Source organism: Schistocerca cancellata, chromosome 4 (genome assembly GCF_023864275.1).
Source record: "Schistocerca cancellata isolate TAMUIC-IGC-003103 chromosome 4, iqSchCanc2.1, whole genome shotgun sequence".
NCBI lineage: Eukaryota > Metazoa > Arthropoda > Insecta > Orthoptera > Acrididae > Schistocerca > Schistocerca cancellata.
In genome coordinates this window covers 829,782,672-829,800,378 of record NC_064629.1, presented here as the reverse complement: position 1 = coordinate 829,800,378, position 17,707 = coordinate 829,782,672, and the positions used below count along the sequence as shown (strand labels likewise).

At 42.8% G+C, this 17,707-nt stretch overlaps 1 protein-coding gene across 2 annotated transcripts in view; it reads right to left on the bottom strand.

Annotated features, from left to right (window-relative positions):
- The window catches only part of LOC126183572 (UNC93-like protein), a 430,963-nt gene that overhangs the window by 299,809 nt on the left and 113,447 nt on the right, over positions 1 to 17,707 (bottom strand). The window contains exon 1 of one of the 2 annotated variants that reach the window (XM_049925665.1): positions 13,170 to 13,247. The exons of the other annotated variant lie outside the window; for it this stretch is intronic. The gene's annotated coding sequence lies outside the window, so the exon portion shown is untranslated. Of the gene's footprint in view, positions 1 to 13,169; positions 13,248 to 17,707 lie in introns of those variants that run through there. 2 annotated transcript variants of the gene reach the window in all.

The following is a 17,707-nucleotide window of genomic DNA, read 5'->3' as shown; positions in this document are numbered from 1 at the left end:
TTCACAAACTTATGAACTATCCGTCAGGTTGTTGACGAGTCTGTTCTCCTTCTGTAGTCTTGGCAATTGTCATACTATACACTGACTGTAGAATAAGAGTCATGTGGTAAGAATATTTTACCGTATCAAGTAAATGTGACGAACATTGATAGCAGGCGAGATGCCGCATAGACCTCTCACAGAAATGAAAAACAACAAGTAAACGGGTGTGAACTATGTTACAACAAAGGAATTCACGAGTCAAAACTTCCAAAAGTGAACGCAAGCTTCATAACATGTGGTACATGAGAGAACAAATGGGAGGTGCGTAAGTATAGAGGTCCCTCCCTTACACCTCACTGTTGCAAAAGGACGTTACCTCACGACACAGACACATTTTTGAACAAACACATCAATGACCGGACGTACAGTTCATAATTTTCTGAAAAAAATATGGGGCACGATTGAGATTTGAACATGTGGCAATTTTGCGGTCTGACACCGTGACCGCATAGCCACGACGCCCCGGCTACTCAAATTATTTCGATGATGCACATTTTGCGCTCGGACCACTCGCTGTTTCAATTTTGCTCCTTTTTTCACAGTTCAGTACATCTTTTTCCTTTTTTCATGCTTGGTTTGTGTTCAGTTTTTGACGGGCTATCCGCTGAGCCGTCTTACCACTAAATCTGAAGCCGGCCTTTGTGACCGAGCGGTTCTAGGCGCTTCAGTCCAGAACCGCGCTGTTGCTACGGTCGCATATTCGAATCCTGCCTCGGCCATGGATGTGTGTGATGGCCTTAGGTTAGTTAGGTTTAAGTAGTTCTAAGTTCTAGGGGACTGATGACCTCCGAAGTTAAGTCCCATAGTGCTCAGAGCCATTTGAACCATTTTTGAACGTCGTCAAATGATGAATACCTGTATTAGAGATAAATAGAGAAACCAGAAGTAGTGTTTAGTAAGAAGTACTCACCACTTTCATATCGTTCTTTTGATTCGACACGTGTAAGATAATGGAAGGTCTAAGGGAATGTATCGGCGCAATTAATTTGAGATTACCATTTGTTGTAGGCCAGTCAATACGCTGATACTCAGGAGATACAAAATAACGGTGACGTAGAAGATAAATGTGAAGCTGCCTGTAAAGTCTTTATTGACCAACCAACGTTATATGCAGACATTATATGAACGTAAAAGGCTGTTGGGGATGTATGTCTTTCCTATTTTTGTACAATATTGCGATGCGCAGATTATTTTCCTCTTTTTTTTTTGAAAAAAACTGACGTTGTTGCCACAGGATACATAAAAATACGATCGCGTTAGACTTTGTTATGCTGAACTGGTACAAGAAGGATCACTTTCCTGAAAGGATCCAGCTTGTATTATATAACCCGGATGACTGCCGTATGGGAATGTTGTATTTGATATATGATGAAAACTGTAGTAATTTAGGCGCTGTAAAATTTAGTTGAATTGATAATACAATCATCAACTTATTTAAAGAATGAATTAAGAACATTAACTTCAGATCTAGTAATTTAAAACTGAAAGACGTTATAACCCAAGTAAAGTAATAGAAGACAGTAAAAGTCCACCCTGGTTTAATGGTACCGTTCGTAGAATACTGTAAAAACAAACTATTACACTCCCACTACAAAACAGGTTGTAGGGATACTGATAGAGAAAAATTAATAGTAACTCGTTCTTCCGTAGGAAGAAGCGTGGCATAGTCAGATCCTGGTGACAGATTGACCAATGGGCAAAGCCGATTAAAACATGGACAAAATACAAAGAGCCAATGGTGTGCGTTCCGATTTCAGTACCACCAAATCTTGTATCCATGGTATTGATGGACACTTACCGAATGCTATGGTGGCATTTCAGTCACAAGTCGGTATGGTACGTGTCGTTGCAGTTGCCAGTAAACAATGAATCTGACGATACATTTTTCAGATACAGATTGTGTGGCCTGTTTAACATATGACAAAGATTTACCGGTTTTCCAGATAAAATTACACAGGGGGCACGCCAGAAGGTCTGTTTATGAAATTTTTAACCAGTGTAATCACGTATGTCGACTTGAAACTACGCTACTACTGACACTAGCCAAAACCGTTAATTACAATATTTCCTCTGCGCGACTTCACGTTTGTAACTGCCTCTCCTACTACCATGATAGTATAGTTCAAGAGTACAAATGCATTTGCGTGAGCATATTTGCTCGTTTTTAGCAGACGACCATTTTTCTACCCTGCGGCAGTGCCATGTGGTAGACAATTATTGCGCAGTAATGCACAATATTCAGCAATAATGCACGATGTTGTGGAAGTTTTTGTGCAATAATGCACAACAGTTAGAAAATTAACAATCAGTTAAACATTTGTTTAGCTACTGAATTGAAATTTAATCAATGAACCCTGTATTGTCGTCAGCTCTCTAGTGAACATTTTGAATGATATCTATTTCAGCATCTACTTCCCATTCAAAAACCTACACACACTTAGGCAAATATTTAACTTCGTGCTAGATGTACAGGCTTCAGGTAAAGACAGGCAAGTCGAGGCTGTACGATCAAAATTGTCTGAGGGCGTAGGCAATCCGTTTCAGCTGACTGCTGCTAACGAAAAACAAGTGCGATTAAATTTGTCGGATTTGTTGATGACGTGAAACAAGGCCCAACTGAAATGCGACGTATCTGGCATTTGAAATAAACAGTGGTTGGACGAAAGAATTACATGTGTGGTGAGTACCACCCGAGTTGCCCACCTGGTTAGTACCGAGCGAGGTGGCGCAGTGGTTAGCACACTGGACTCGCATTCGGGAGGACGACGGTTCAATCCCGTCTCCAGCCATCCTGATTTAGGTTGGTTCAAATGGCTCTGAGCACTATGGGACTTAACATCTATGGTCATCAGTCCCCTAGAACTTAGAACTACTTAAACCTAACTAACCTAAGGACAGCACACAACACCCAGTCATCACGAGGCATCCTGACTTAGGTTTTCCGTGATTTCCCTAAATCGTTTCAGGCAAATGCCGGGATGGTTCCTTTGAAAGGGCACGGACGATTTCCTTCCCAATGCTTCCCTAACCCGAGCTTGAGCTCCGTCTCTAATGACCTCGTTGTCGACGGGACGTTAAACACTAACCACCACCACCACCACCACCACCACCTGGCTAGCCGCGCCGTCTAACACGCTGCTTCCCGAGTAGGAAGGCGTGCCGATCTCTGGCACAAGCCCGCCTGGCGGATTAGTGTCGAGGTCCGAAGTGCCGGCCAGCCTGTGGACCGTTTTTAAGGGGGGTAGGACGTCAAACGGGACGACTTGGAGCAGGAGAGACACCACAGGACATTTTAATTTCCACTGTCTGTATTTTTAAAAATAAATTCATAAAACTTTGTCAGAATGACCAGAAAGGATTCGGGATTTACACTTTTAGTGGTATAAGTTCGAAAATATAAGAAAATTTATTTTTTTGAGATTTGTATTTCACCCTTTTTTCACTTACCATTGGCTGCGTTTGTTGCTATAGGTACACTTTTCTTCATAAGTAAGGGAGATTCTTCGATGAATTTTGCACAACATGCAAACCATACTTACAGGTGTATGAAACCCTAGAATTTTCTAAATCTATTAAACACTGTGGTAAAAATTGAGATAATTAACTATAAATTTGAGTTTTTTCTAAACATGAAGTTTAAAATATAACAGCACACTCATTTTTTCATAAATTAAATAATTTCTAGAGTTTTATACACCTGTAAGTATGGTTTGTATGCTGTGCAAAATTCATCGAAGCATCTCTCTTACTTATGAAGAAACGTGTACCTATAGCAACAAATGCAGCCAACAGAAGTGAAAAAAATGACGATCTTTCACATGTAAAAAAATTTATTTTGTTATTTTTTTTAACTTCCACTGCTAAGATTGTGAATCCTTAATCCTTCCTGGTCATGCTGACAAAGTTTTATGAATTTATTCGTAAAAGTATAGACAGTGGAAATTAAAATGTCCTGTGGTGTCTCTCCTGCTCCAAGACAGCCCGATTGACGTCCTACCCCCCTTAAAGCGGTTTTCCATCTGCCTCGGCGTATACGGGCCGGTTCGCCTATTCTGCCTCAGTTACACTACGTCAGAGATTACTGTGCAAACAGTGTCTCCATGCATGCGTACACAATCATTACTCTACCATGCAAATATCTGGGGTTACACTAGTCTGGTACGAGACGCTGCCGTGGGGAGGGGGTGGGGGGTCAACTGGGGGCCAAACCGCAAAATAACCCTGGTTTCAGTGTGTGGCGGCGGTGGGGTGGGTGGACTGCTGTGGCCCGTTGTGGAGTTGTGAACCACTGAGAGCTACGGCGGGACGAAGCCTCACCGTCGTTTCTAGGTTCCCGGTTCAATACACACACCACCCATGTTCGTATTATCGTTCATTCCAACACCTTGTGCTTTATGTTAGTGTGGTAATATTAATTGTGCATTTGAGAATCGCTCGGAATAAGAATATGCGATGTTGCCGAGAAAATTTTACGCGCAAGTACTCCAGTGAGAAAACTATGCATGACATATTCTATTGACTTCTGGCATCTTCAGATCTAATCGTCTCGAACTTCGATAAAATGTCAATTGAAGAAGATAACAAATGCCACCTAAGGTAAAATACCCGCGTTTCGAACCATCGCTCAGTGGAATACTGACAGCAACCCTTCTCATAGCGACAAATAGTTATAAATGTGACTACGACTTCTACATCTACATGATTGCTCTGCTATTTGCAATAAAGTGCCAGGCAGAGTGTTCAGTGAACCACCTTCAAGCTGTCTCTCTACCGTTTCAATCTCTAACGGCGCGCGGGAAAAACGAGCACTAAAATTTTTCTGTGCGAGCCACGATTTCACTTATTTTATTGTGATGATCATTTCTCCCTACGTACGTCGGTGCCAACCTGATGTTCTCGCAACCGGAGAAGAAAACTGGTGACTGAAATTTCATGAGAAGATCCCGTCGCAACGAAAAACGCCTTTTTTTTAATGATTGCCACTCCAGTTCATGTATCATGTCTGTGGCAGTATCTTCTCTATTTCGCCCTTCTTGGAACTTTTTCGATGTCATCCGTTAGTCCCACTCGATGCGGATCCCACACCGCACAGCAATACTCCAGAATAGGGCGGACCAGCGTGGTGTAAGCAGTCTCTTTAGTAGACTTGTGGCACCTTTTAAGTATTCTGCCAATGAATCGCAATCTTTGGTTGGCTCTACCCACAACATTACCTATCTGATGGTTCCAATTTAGGGTATTTGTAACTGTATCCCTAAGTATTTACTCGAATTTACACGTTCTCGCTTCCCGCGCCCGGGTTCGATTCCCGGCGAGGTCAGGGATTTTCTCTGCCTCGTGATTACTGGGTGTTGTGTGATGTCCTTAGGTTAGTTAAGTTTAAGTAGTTCTAAGTTCTACAGGAGTGATGACCATAGATGTTAAGTCCCATAGTGCTCAGAGCCATTTTTTTAGAATTTACAGCCTTCAGATTTGTGTGACTTATCGCGTAATCGAAATTTAGCGGGTACCCATGTGAATAACTTTACACTTTTCTTTATTCAGTGTCAATTGCCACTTTTACTACGATACAGATATCGTATCTAAATCATTTCGCCATTCGTTTTGGTCATCTGATGACTTTACAAGACAGTAAATGACAATCATTTGCAAACAATCTAAGACGGCTACTGAGATTGTCTCCTATGTCGTTAATACAGGTAAGGAACAATAGAGGGCGTATGACACTTCGTTGGGGAACGCCGGATATTATTTCTGTTTTACTCGATGACTTCCCGTCTATTACTACTAACTGAGACCTTTCTGACAGGAAGTAACGAATCTAGTTGCAAACTGAGGCGATATTCCATAGGCACGCATTTTGGTTAGAAGATGCTTGTGAGCAACGGTGGCGAAAGCCTTCTGGAAATCTAAAAATATCGAAAAATGTAAAATATTGAATAAAACATTTCAACACGGCAAAACAGACTTCTAATTCGTTGTTAGCGACCTCAGAATACATTATCTCGACGTTTTACTCAGATCGGCTAAACTCATAATTTTTGATACGCCATATTAGTTCAGTCATTTTGAGTTTTGTAATTGCAACATCAGATTCATAATCAGCGACCCCAAAAATCTAAAAGAACGCAGTTTTTGTAGAGTTAAATATCCATTTTTTTCTATTTAAGTCCGGGTTTCGAAGCTAATCGCACAAACGCACGCACACACACACACACACACACACACACACACACACACACACGATAGATAACGCTATTAGCATCCCCGGCACTGAAAAACAAGTAGGACTATATAAAATGAACAACGCACTAGGCTCTGTCCTAATTTCTGTCAAATTTTACATTGAGTGGCTCTGAGCACTATGGGACTTAACATCTGAGGTCATCAGTCACCTAGAACTTAGAACTACTTAAACCTATCTAACCTAAGGACATCACACACATCCATGCCCGAGGCAGGATTCGAACCTGCGACCGTAGCTATCGTGCGATTCCGGACTGAAGCGCCTAGAACAGTTCGGCTACCGCGGCCGGCTCAATATTTTCAGTTTAGATAAACGCCTTATTAGATAGGATCAGCAGTACTATAAGATTATTCGCTGTAAATGCTGTGATTTACAGAAAAAAAAGCGTCGTTAGACGACTGCGAGGACTTGCAGGATTGCTTCGACAAATATTCCACTTCGTTTAAAGAATGGCAGCTCTCTTTAAATCGAAGATAATGCCTATGGCAAAGACAAAGAACCCAATAAATCTGATTTCAAGGTAGATACTGAAAATCTCGCTCATATTACGTTGTAAGAGGGTAATATTAATAAGTGATAGGAAACGGGACGATCGCACAAGTCAATATTAAAAAAGATGAAGGAAAGACTTCGATTTATTCGAAAGGTTCTGGGAAAATGCAACACACCTGTTAAGGAAATCCATGAAAGACGCTAGTGCGACCAATTCTAAAAGTATTGTTCCAGTGCGTGAAGTCCTTATCAAGTAGGCATCACAAAAAACTCGAATGAATTCAAAGGGGCGCTGCTGGCATAGACAATACGAAAAATCTAACAAAAATGCTCATGGAACTTTTAAGGGAATTCTTGGAAGAAAAACGTCCTAATTCTCACGAAACCCTGCCGGAGAAATTTAGAGAATCGTCTTTTGCGCACATGACTCCACAGCCGCTACAAATTTGATGAGGGAAGTCATTGTCCTGTGTAGGTTGTTTTTATTTTTGAACTAAACATTTTATTTCATCCTTTTTTTGCTATTAGCTGATTTTGCCCAGTTTGGCATTTTCAAGCTACCTCCGTCAAATTGAAAAACTGTAGTCACGTATCTTCAACACATTAGTGTGGAGGGAACTGCCTCTAATGATGTCTCTAATAAATTTTACTTAAGACATAGTGGCCGGCAGCGGTGGCCGAGCGGTTCTAGGCGCTTCAGTCGGGAACCGCGCGACTGCTACGGTCGCAGGTTCGAATCCTGCCTCGGGCATGGATGTGTGTGATGTCCTTAGGTTAGTTAGGTTTAAGTAGTTCTAAGTTCTAGAGGACTGGTGACCACAGCTGTTAAGTCCCATAGTGCTCAGAGCCATTTGTACCATTTGTACCATAGTGATAACAGACATAACACACACGTGAATTCCATATGTAAAAAGATAAAATGGAACCAAAACGCGAGTCTTTGTCACTGTGCCTGTGAATATAAAATCAATAGTTCATATTTCAAATAAAAAGTCTAAAAATCATTTTACATACGGAATTCACATCTGTGTTGTGCCCGTTACCATCACTTTCATACGTACAAGTAGCCTTTATTAGAGATACCATTGCACGGAGCTTCCTCCCACTAATGTGTTGAAGATAAGATACGTGATCACAGTTTTTTCACTGTGACTGAGCTAGCCTGAAAATTCCAAACTAAGCGTAAGTTGCTAATAGCGAAAAATCATGAAATAAAGTGTTTATTTAAAAAATAAAAGCAGCCTACGCAGTACAATGATTTCCCTCGAGAAATCTATAGAACCTGTATTCGAAGCTGACTGTGCGAACATCATCCTGTCGTCACCGTGTATCTCGTATAGGGATCATGAGGAAAAGATAAGAGATTAGGACGCTTACGGGAGCTTACATTGAAGTGACAGCAGTCATGGGTTAGCGATATGCACATATACAGATATACAGGGTGTTACAAAAAGGTACGGCCAAGCTTTATGGAAACGTTCCTCACACACAAAGAACGAAAATATGTTATGTGAACATGTGTCCGGAAACGCTTACTTTCCGTGCTAGAGCTCATTTTATTACTTCTCTTTAAATCACATTAATCATGGAATGGAAACACACAGCAACAGAACGTACCAGCGTGACTTCAAACACTTTGTTACAGGAAATGTTCAAAATGTCCTCCATTAGTGAGGATACATGCATCCACCCTCCGTCGCATGGAATCCCCGATGCGCTGATGCAGCCCTGGAGAATGGTGTATTGTATCACAGCCGTCCACAATACGAGCACGAAGGGTCTCTACATTTGGTACTGGGGTTGCGTAGACAAGAGCTTTCAAATGCCCCCATAAATGAAAGTCAAGAGGGTTGAGGTCAAGAGAGCATGGAGGCCACGGAATTGGTCCACCTCTACCAATCCATCGGTCACCGAATCTGTTGTTGAGAAGCGTACGCACACTTCGACTGAAATGTGCAGGAGCTCCATCGTGCATGAACCACATGTTGTCTCGTACTTGTAAAGGCACATGTTCTAGCAGCACAGGTAGAGTATCCCGTATGAAATCATGATAACGTGCTCCATTGAGTGTAGGTGGAAGAACATGGGGCCCAATCAAGACATCACCAACAATGCCTGCCCAAACATTCGCAGAAATTCTGTGTTGATGACGTGATTGCACAATTGCGTGCGGATTCTCGTCAGCCCACACATATGATGGTGAATCATGGAAGTACAGTACATACTGACGAAACTAAAACGAGCTCTAACATGGAAATTAAGCATTTCCAGACACATGTCCACATAACATCTTTTCTTTATTTGTGTGTGAGGAATGTTTCCTGAAAGTTTGGCCGTACCTTTTTGTAACACCCTGTATACAGACGGCCATAGTACCGCATACGCAAGGTAGAGAAGGGCAGTTTCGGTGGAACTGTCATTTTTACTCAGGTGCCTCATGTGAAAATGTTTCCGTCATGATTATGGCCTCACAACTGGAATTAACAGACTTTGGACGCGGAATGGTAGTTGGAAGCATGGGGCATTCCATTTCGGAAATCGCTGGGGAATTCAATATTCCGAAATCCACAATGTCAAGAGTGTTCCGAGAATACCAGATTTCAGGCCTTACCTCTCACAACGGACAACGCAGTGACCGACTGCTTGCGCTTATCGACCGAGAGGGTTGGGTTGTTTGGGGAAAGAGACCAAACAGCGAGGTCATCGGTCTCATCGGATTAGGGAAGGAAGTCGGCCGTGCCCTTTCAAAGGAACCATCCCGTCATTTGCCTGGAGCGATTTAGGGAAATCACGGTAAACCTAAATCAGGATGGCCGGGCGCGGGATTGAACCGTCGTCCTCCCGAATGCGAGTCCAGTGTGCTAACCACTGCGCCACCTCGCTCGGTTTATCGACCGAGAGCAGCGGTGTTGGCGTAGAGTTGTCAGTGCTAACAGACAGGGCAGTGCTGCGCGGAATAACCGCAGAAATCAACGTGGGACGTACCGCGAACGTATCCGTTAGGGCAGTGAGGCGAAATTTGGCGTTAATGGGTTATGGCAGTAGACGACCGACGTGAGTTCCTTTGCTAATAGCACGACATTGCCTGAGCTCATGACCATGTCAGTTGGACCCTAGAGACTGGACGACCTTTGCCTGGTCACGTGAGTCCCGATTTCAGTCTGTAAAGGCTGATGGTAGGGTTCTAATGTGGCTCAGACTAGAGATGGGCAAAACTGTTCTTTTCAGAGATTGGATCAGAACTGTTCACTCCCTGAAATGAATTAGCTCTTTTTCATGACTCACCACTCATTTACAATTGAAAATAAATGGAAGGCACATTGCCCTTTAAACTTGGTTTATTCCAGTACTATACCTGTATTTTGATCTTATTTGATCCTATTTTGAAGTAACACAGATAATGAGTAAGAATCTTGTATTGTTTATTGAAATTTCCACGATATGACAAAGTTTTTGATTATTGATTTATTTTGCACTATCGTGGTTTTTTGGGTGATCGGAAAATGTTGTAACTTGAGATTTACATTAACAATATATTTGGCTATAATGTATTAAAATTTCATTAACCTCATACAAATACATTGCAAGCCATATATTTTTAAAGTGAACATTTCCTTCCGAAGACGCCTAAAATCGCAAAATCCGTACCAGAATAAGAAAAAAAAATATAAATTTGACTGTAAAACGAAAGTGCTGCATATAGCCTTACGCAGAATAAAACAAGGAAAATATTGGTGTATCACATTTTGCGATACGTTTATCGGTTCGCTCGTAATTAAAGCGTAAATTCGAGTGTCCATAATAAAAATCCTATAGTAAGAGGAGTCATCAGGAACCTAATCTAATCAGTTTAAACAAATAAAAATAAAATAAAAGCAATTGATGTATACATAACATAATAATGTAATATACATAGTGGTATTACTACGAAGAACAATATCCAGTAGAGACGAACTCCGATGCAGAAGCACTGAGTCGAGCAGGTCGAGCCGCGAGCTGTATTACTGCGTGAGCTAAGACCACAGAGACCAGAGTGACACCTGAGTTGCTTTGCTCAACGCTGTGGCTAGAGTCGAGAACGGTGGGGTGAGCGTTGAGTGGGCGAGTTCCGAGGGTGGGGGGAGCGGCAGACGACGCGGCAGACGACGCACAGAGACGGCAGGGCATATGTGAAACACAAAATCCAATGGGGCACTGCACAATGCAGGCAGCCAAGGTAGAAGCAGGGCAGAGGCCGGCGCTGGCTGTGTTGTGTGGTGTGCAGTGTGCTCTGACCAGCAGAGGCGCTGCTGATATGCTCTGTCTCTCTCTCTCTCTCTCTCTCTCTCTCTCTCTCTCTCTCTCTCTCCCCCTCTCTGTCTCTGCCGTGCGAAACATTTGGAGCTACCGTTCTTTTTTTCTGAATCACTGATTGTTCACTCCTTTGAAAGATTCAACTCTATGAATTAGTTCAAGAGCGGATCCCCCATCTCTAGCGCAGACCCAACAAAGCTGTGGACCCAAGTTGCAACAAGGCGCTGTGTAAGCTGGCGGTAGCTCCATAATGTTACAGGCTGTGTTTACGTGGAATGGACTGAGCTTTCTGGTACAACTGAACCGATCATTGACTGCAAGTGGTTATGTTCGGCTACTTTGAGACCATTTGCAGCCATTCGTGGACTTCATGTTCAAAAACAACGACGGAATTTTTATGGATGACAGTGTTCGATGTCACCAAGCCACAACTGTTCGAGACTGTTTTGAAGAACATTCTGGACAGTTCGAGTGAATGATTTGGGCACCCAGATCAGCCGACATGAATCTCATCGAATATTTATGGTACATAATCTAGAGGTCAGCTAGTGGACAAAATCCTACACCAACAACACTTCCATAATTGTGGAAGGCTATAGAGGCAGCAAGGATCAGCATTTCTGTTGGGGACTCCCATTGACATGTCGAGTCCATGCCATGTCCATGACATGTCGAGTCGAGCTGCAGCAGTATGGCGGGCAAAAGAAGGTCCGACACGACATTAGGAGGTGTCCCATGACTTTTGTCACATTGTATACAGGGTGTCCCAGGAGGAATGATTAGTATTCCAGGATATGACAGGAACGATCATTCGAAGCAATAATGTATAGTAAACATGGGCTCTAAAACGCATACCTTAAGAGCTATAAGCATCTGTTCATTAAAAGAGAAGTTTCACAGTAGCGAAGATGGCCAAGTGCCCATAGTTGTTAATGTATGCATTTTAGAGCTCATGTTTACTAGACTATTTTGCTTCGAATAGTGTTTCCTGTCATAGCCCTGTATATTGACCATTTCTCCTGGGGTGCGCTGTATAGTCGTTTTTCCCTTGCTCCATACGGGAATGGAATAGGAAAGAAAATCGATAATACTGGTAGGGTTTAACCTCCCACGCAATGTGCAGAGGCGTGTGGAGGATATACGGTGATTTACTTATACCGTGAGTTGTAGATACAAATATCATAAGAAAAACCAAGTATACATTACTGTGCGCCGGCCGTGGTGGCCGAGCGGTTCTAGGCGCTACAGTCGGGCATTGATGTGTGTGATGTCCTTAGCTTAGTTAGGTTTAAGTAGTTCTAAGTTCTAGGGGACTGATGACCACAGCAGTTAAGTCCCATAGTGCTCAGAGCCATTTGAACCCATTACTGTGCTCTAAGTTCCGCTAGAAATTTTAAATCATCTATATTCTCAGTAAAACAAGAAAAAGTCTCTCAGAAATACAGCGTAGCAGTCCATGAGCATTTTAGGTCACGTTAATGACTCCTATGCAGGGTAAGAAACGAAAGAGAAGAACATTAGAAAATTGGAAACTTGTGGTAAGGTCTTATGGGACCAAACTGCTGAGGTCATCGGTCCCTAAGCCTACACACTACTTACCCTAACTTTAACTTACGCTATGGACAACACACGCCGATGCCCGAGGTAAGACTCGAACCGCCGACGGGGATAGCCTCACGGACCGTGACAAGGCGCCTAAGACCGATTGGCTACCCCGCGCGGCGAAGAACATTAATACAAAAGTTTTTTCGAAAGCTTCAACAGACTGTAGAGTGGTAGGAATGTTACAGATTGCTGAAGACATCATCGTAGCGAACGCGTGTATCCTTATATTAGTGGAACTGGCGGAATACGAAACAATTCATACAGCAATGAGATAGGGAAAGAATGAGGCAGAAAGTAACTACAGCGGTAGAACCAGACATGGATAACACTCTCCTGATAGCAGAAGGTGGTTGGAGAAGAGTTTGTATTTATTTTTTAAGAAACGAATGAAAAAAGGTGAGACTACAGTAGCCTGGTGAGCATTAAGCACACAGTGTTGATTGCGACACGAAAACTCTTCGTCTAGTGGCTAGGGCTACTTGTTACTTACGTGTAGGTCCCTGGTTGGATTGTTGGTGGTCGCCCCTGGGCAGACTGTGCTGGAAATGCGTGACACAGGTCCACACAGGCTACTGGGCCCAAGTGAGAAACTGCTCGCGTAAATATACAGTGAATTTGACACGCAAATCGAATAGTGACGTTGAATGGAAAGTCTTCCAAGAGAATGTGAGACACGCAACATTTACTTGTTTCCTTCAGGACATGAAGCCACAAAGCAGACTTTGTATGATGCTTATTTCTAACATAATTATACTTCTCTAACCTTTCGTTTGAACGAGAAAATTGGTGTATTTGGGACAGCACAAAAAAATTAACGAGTTTTATCCTAACCACAAAGGTCGAAAAACATATCAAGGCAGGCTGAGACACAAAAAAAGAACGTATGTGGCGTTCCTTTGTCGTGCTTGGAGTCTGTTGCAACCCTCGCACTTATTGCGTGCCTCTTACACCCACGAAAGCACGTGACCTGCCATACAGCATTCCACTCAGTTCCAGGTAAAGCGTGAAGAGACAAGCGACAGGCAGTCTGTGAGAAAACGGCACAGTGGCGTCACTCAGAAACGGACTAAAATAAGCGTCTCTAGTAGCACCTAATGTTTCTCAGGAGGTTTTCAGGTATCATCGGTACCTTAAGACATTTTCCGAGCAGAGGAAGAGAGGAGATTAGTGTTTAATGTCTCGCCGACAACGTGATCATTGGACTAGAAGCTCGGATTAGGGAAAGCTGGGAGAGGAAATCGGGTGTTCCCTTTCAAAATAAGCATCCCGGCATTTGCCTGAAGTGTTCTAGGGTAATCACGGAAAACATAAATCAAGATAGCCGGACGCGAGTTTGAACCGTCGTCCTCCCGAATGCGAGTCCCGTGTGCTAACCACTGCTCCATCTCGCTTGGTACTTCTCCGAACAGTCGTCTCTATGGTAGTTACATAAATCTCCTCTCACGTCAAAAAATAAATGAATAAAAATCCTTAACGTAAGTTTTATACTAATCAGTAAATCGGGGACACCTTTTGTAACATAAAAGGTCGCATTTCACACCTATTACGGTGTTGAGTCGTCTCGGTTGCACCATCATCTGATTAGCACTTATGAATGCGGTGGAAGGAAACTCCGAGGCGATTGCACTGCTATCTTCCTTTTTCAGACGGAAAAAAGATTCACGCAGAAAGAGCATGGAGTCTATTTAAGTACCGTGCATCCGGCCTCTCATTTGTTACCTGTAACTGCTACAGAAGACAGACGCAAACTCTTATCTCTACGCTACTGCTGAGCATACTTGGTGCTGAAACCCAGGTTATTTCGTAGAACAAAATTTGCTAGATATCATTCCTACCTCACACAAATGAGATGCTATCGAGCGCCAGAACATATCTTATAAAAACCCTACTAATCTAGCGAAAAATTATCTGTGGCATTTACCTCCGCGAATGTAACAAGTACTTGCAGAATCAGTACCTCGACGAATTTTCACAGTTTTGTGTCCCAACTTTTGACAAACATACTACTGTTTGTATGATCATAATGTTCTGGTCCTGTGAGAGAACGATTGTCAGACTTTTAGATCTTCAGAAAGCAATGGTATGGTAAATAAGTTTCCAATTACTGCAAACGAGTGAAGTACTTAAGGGTGAAGAGATTAGACTAATACTGGATCAGTAGGACTCAAATTGCAGTTCGTCCTTATCCTTTCCAGTTTTATGCTCCGTTTCTAATGATCTCCCAGTCAACAGGACGTTATTCTAACACTAATATTGCGCGAAGCCAGCCATTGTGGCCGAGCGGTTCTAGGTGCTTCAGTCCGGAACCACGCTGCTACTACGGTCGCAGGTTCGAATCCTTCCTCGGGCATGGATGTGTGTGATCTCCTTAGGTTAGTTAGGTTTAAGTAGTTGTAAGTCTAGCCCCCCCCCCCCCCCCATGAACCATGGAACTTGCCGTTGGTGGGGACGCTTGCGTGCCTCAACGATACAGATAGCCGTACCGCAGGTGCAACCACAACGGAGAGGTATCTGTTGAGAGGCCAGACAAACGTGTGGTTCCTGAAGAGGGGCAGCAGCCCTTTCAGTAGTTGCAAGGGCAACAGTCTGGATGATTGACTGATCTGGCCTTGTAACACTAACCAAAACGGCCTTGCTGTTCTGGTACTGCGAACGGCTGAAAGCATGGGCATGCAGCTTTACTGTATGATTAAATGATGATGGCGTCCTCTTGGGTAAAATATTCCGGAGGTAAAATAGTCCCCCCATTCGGATCTCCGGGCGGGGAATACTCAAGAGGACATCGTTATCAGGAGAAAGAAAACTGGCGCTCTATGGATCGGAGCGTGGAATGTCAGATCCCTTAATCGGGCAGGTAGGTTAGAAAATTTTAGAAGGGAAATGGATAGGTTAAATTTAGATATAGTGGGAATTAGTGAAGTTCGGTGGCAGGAGGAACAAGACTTTTGGTCAGGTAATACAGCGTTATAAATACAAAATCAAATAGGGGTAATGCAGGAGTAGGTTTAATAATGAATAAAAAAATAGGAGTACGGGTAAGCTACTACAAACAGCATAGTGAACGCATTATTGTGGCCACGATAGACACGAAGCCCATGCCTACTACAGTAGTACAAGTTTATATGTAACTAGCTCTCCACATGACGAAGAAATTGATGAAATGTATGATGAGATAAAAGAAATTATTCAGGTAGTGAAGGGAGACGAAAATTTAGTCATGGGTGACTGAAATTCGAGAGTAGGAAAAGGGAGAGAAGGAAACATAGTAGGTGAATATGGATTGGGGCTATGAAATGAAAGAGGAAGCCGCCTGGTAGAATTTTGCGCAAAGCATAACTTAATCATAGCTAAAACTTGGTTCAAGAATCATGAAAGAAGGTTGTATACATGGAAGAATCCTGGAGATACTAGAAGGTATCAGATAGATTATATTATGGTAAGACAGAGATTTAGGAACCAGGTTTTAAATTCGAAGACATTTCCAGGGGCAGATGTGGACTGACCACAATATGTTGGTTATGAACTGTAGATTAAAACTGAAGAAACTGCAAAAATGTAGGAACTTAAGGAGATGGGACCTGGATAAACTGAAAGAACCAGAGGTTGTACAGAGTTTCAGCGAGAGCATAAGGGAACAACTGACAGGAATGGGGGAAAGAAGTACAGTAGAAGAAGAATGGGTAGCTCTGAGGGATGAAGTAGTGAAGGCAGCAGAGGATCAAGTAGGTAAAACGACGAGGGCTAGTAGAACTCCTTGGGTAACAGAAGAAATATTGAATTTAATTGATGAAAGGAGAAAATACAAAAATGCAGCAAGTAAAGCAGGCAAAAAGGAATACAGACGTCTCAAAAATGAAATCGACAGGAAGTGCAGAATGGCTAAGCAGGGATGGCTATAGGACAAATGTAAGGATGTAGAGGCTTATCTCACTAGGGGTAAGATAGATACTGACTACAGGAAAATTAAAGAAACCTTTGGAGAAAGGAGAACCACTTGCATGAATATCAAGAGCATTGATGGAAACCCATATCTAAGCAAAGAAGGAAAAGCAGAAAGGCGGAAGGAGTATATAGAGGGTCTATACAATGGCAATGTACTTGAAGACAATATTATGGAAATGGAAGAGGATGTAGATGAAGATGAAATGGGAGATATGATACTGCGTGAAGAATTTGACGGAGCACTGAAAGACCTGCGTCGAAACAACGCCCCCGGAGTAGACAACATCCCATTAGAACTACTGACAGCCTTGGGAGAGCCAGTCCTGACAAAACTCTACCATCTGGTAAGCAAGATGTATGAGACAGGCGAAATACCCTCAGACTTCAAGAAGAATATAATAATTCCAATCCCAAAGAAAGCAGGTGTTGACAGATGTGAAAATTACCGAACAATCAGTTTAATAAGCCACAGCTGCAAAATACTAACACGAATTCTTTACAGACGAATGGAAAAACTAGTAGAAGCCGACCTCGGGGAAGATCAGTTTGGATTCCGTAGAAATACTGGAACACGTGAGGCAATACTGACCTTACGACTTATCTTAGAAGAAAGATTAAGGAAAGGCAAACCTACATTTCTAGCATTTGTAGACTTAGAGAAAGCTTTTGACAATGTTGATTCGAATACTCTCTTTCAAATTCTGAAGGTGGCAGGGGTAAAATACAGGGAGCGAAAGGCTATTTATACACTCCTGGATATTGAAATAAAAACACCGTGATTTCATTGTCCCAGGAAGAGGAAACTTTATTGACACATTCCTGGGGTCAGATACATCACATGATCACACTGACAGAATCACAGGCACATAGACACAGGCAACAGAGCATGCACAATGTCGGCACTAGTACAGTGTATATCCACCTTTCGCAGCAATGCAGGCTGCTATTCTCCCATGGAGACGATAGTAGAGATGCTGGATGTAGTCCTGTGGAACGGCTTGCCATGCCATTTCCACCTGGCGCCTCAGTTGGACCAGCGTTCGTGCTGGACGTGCAGACCGCGTGAGACGACGCTTCATCCAGTCC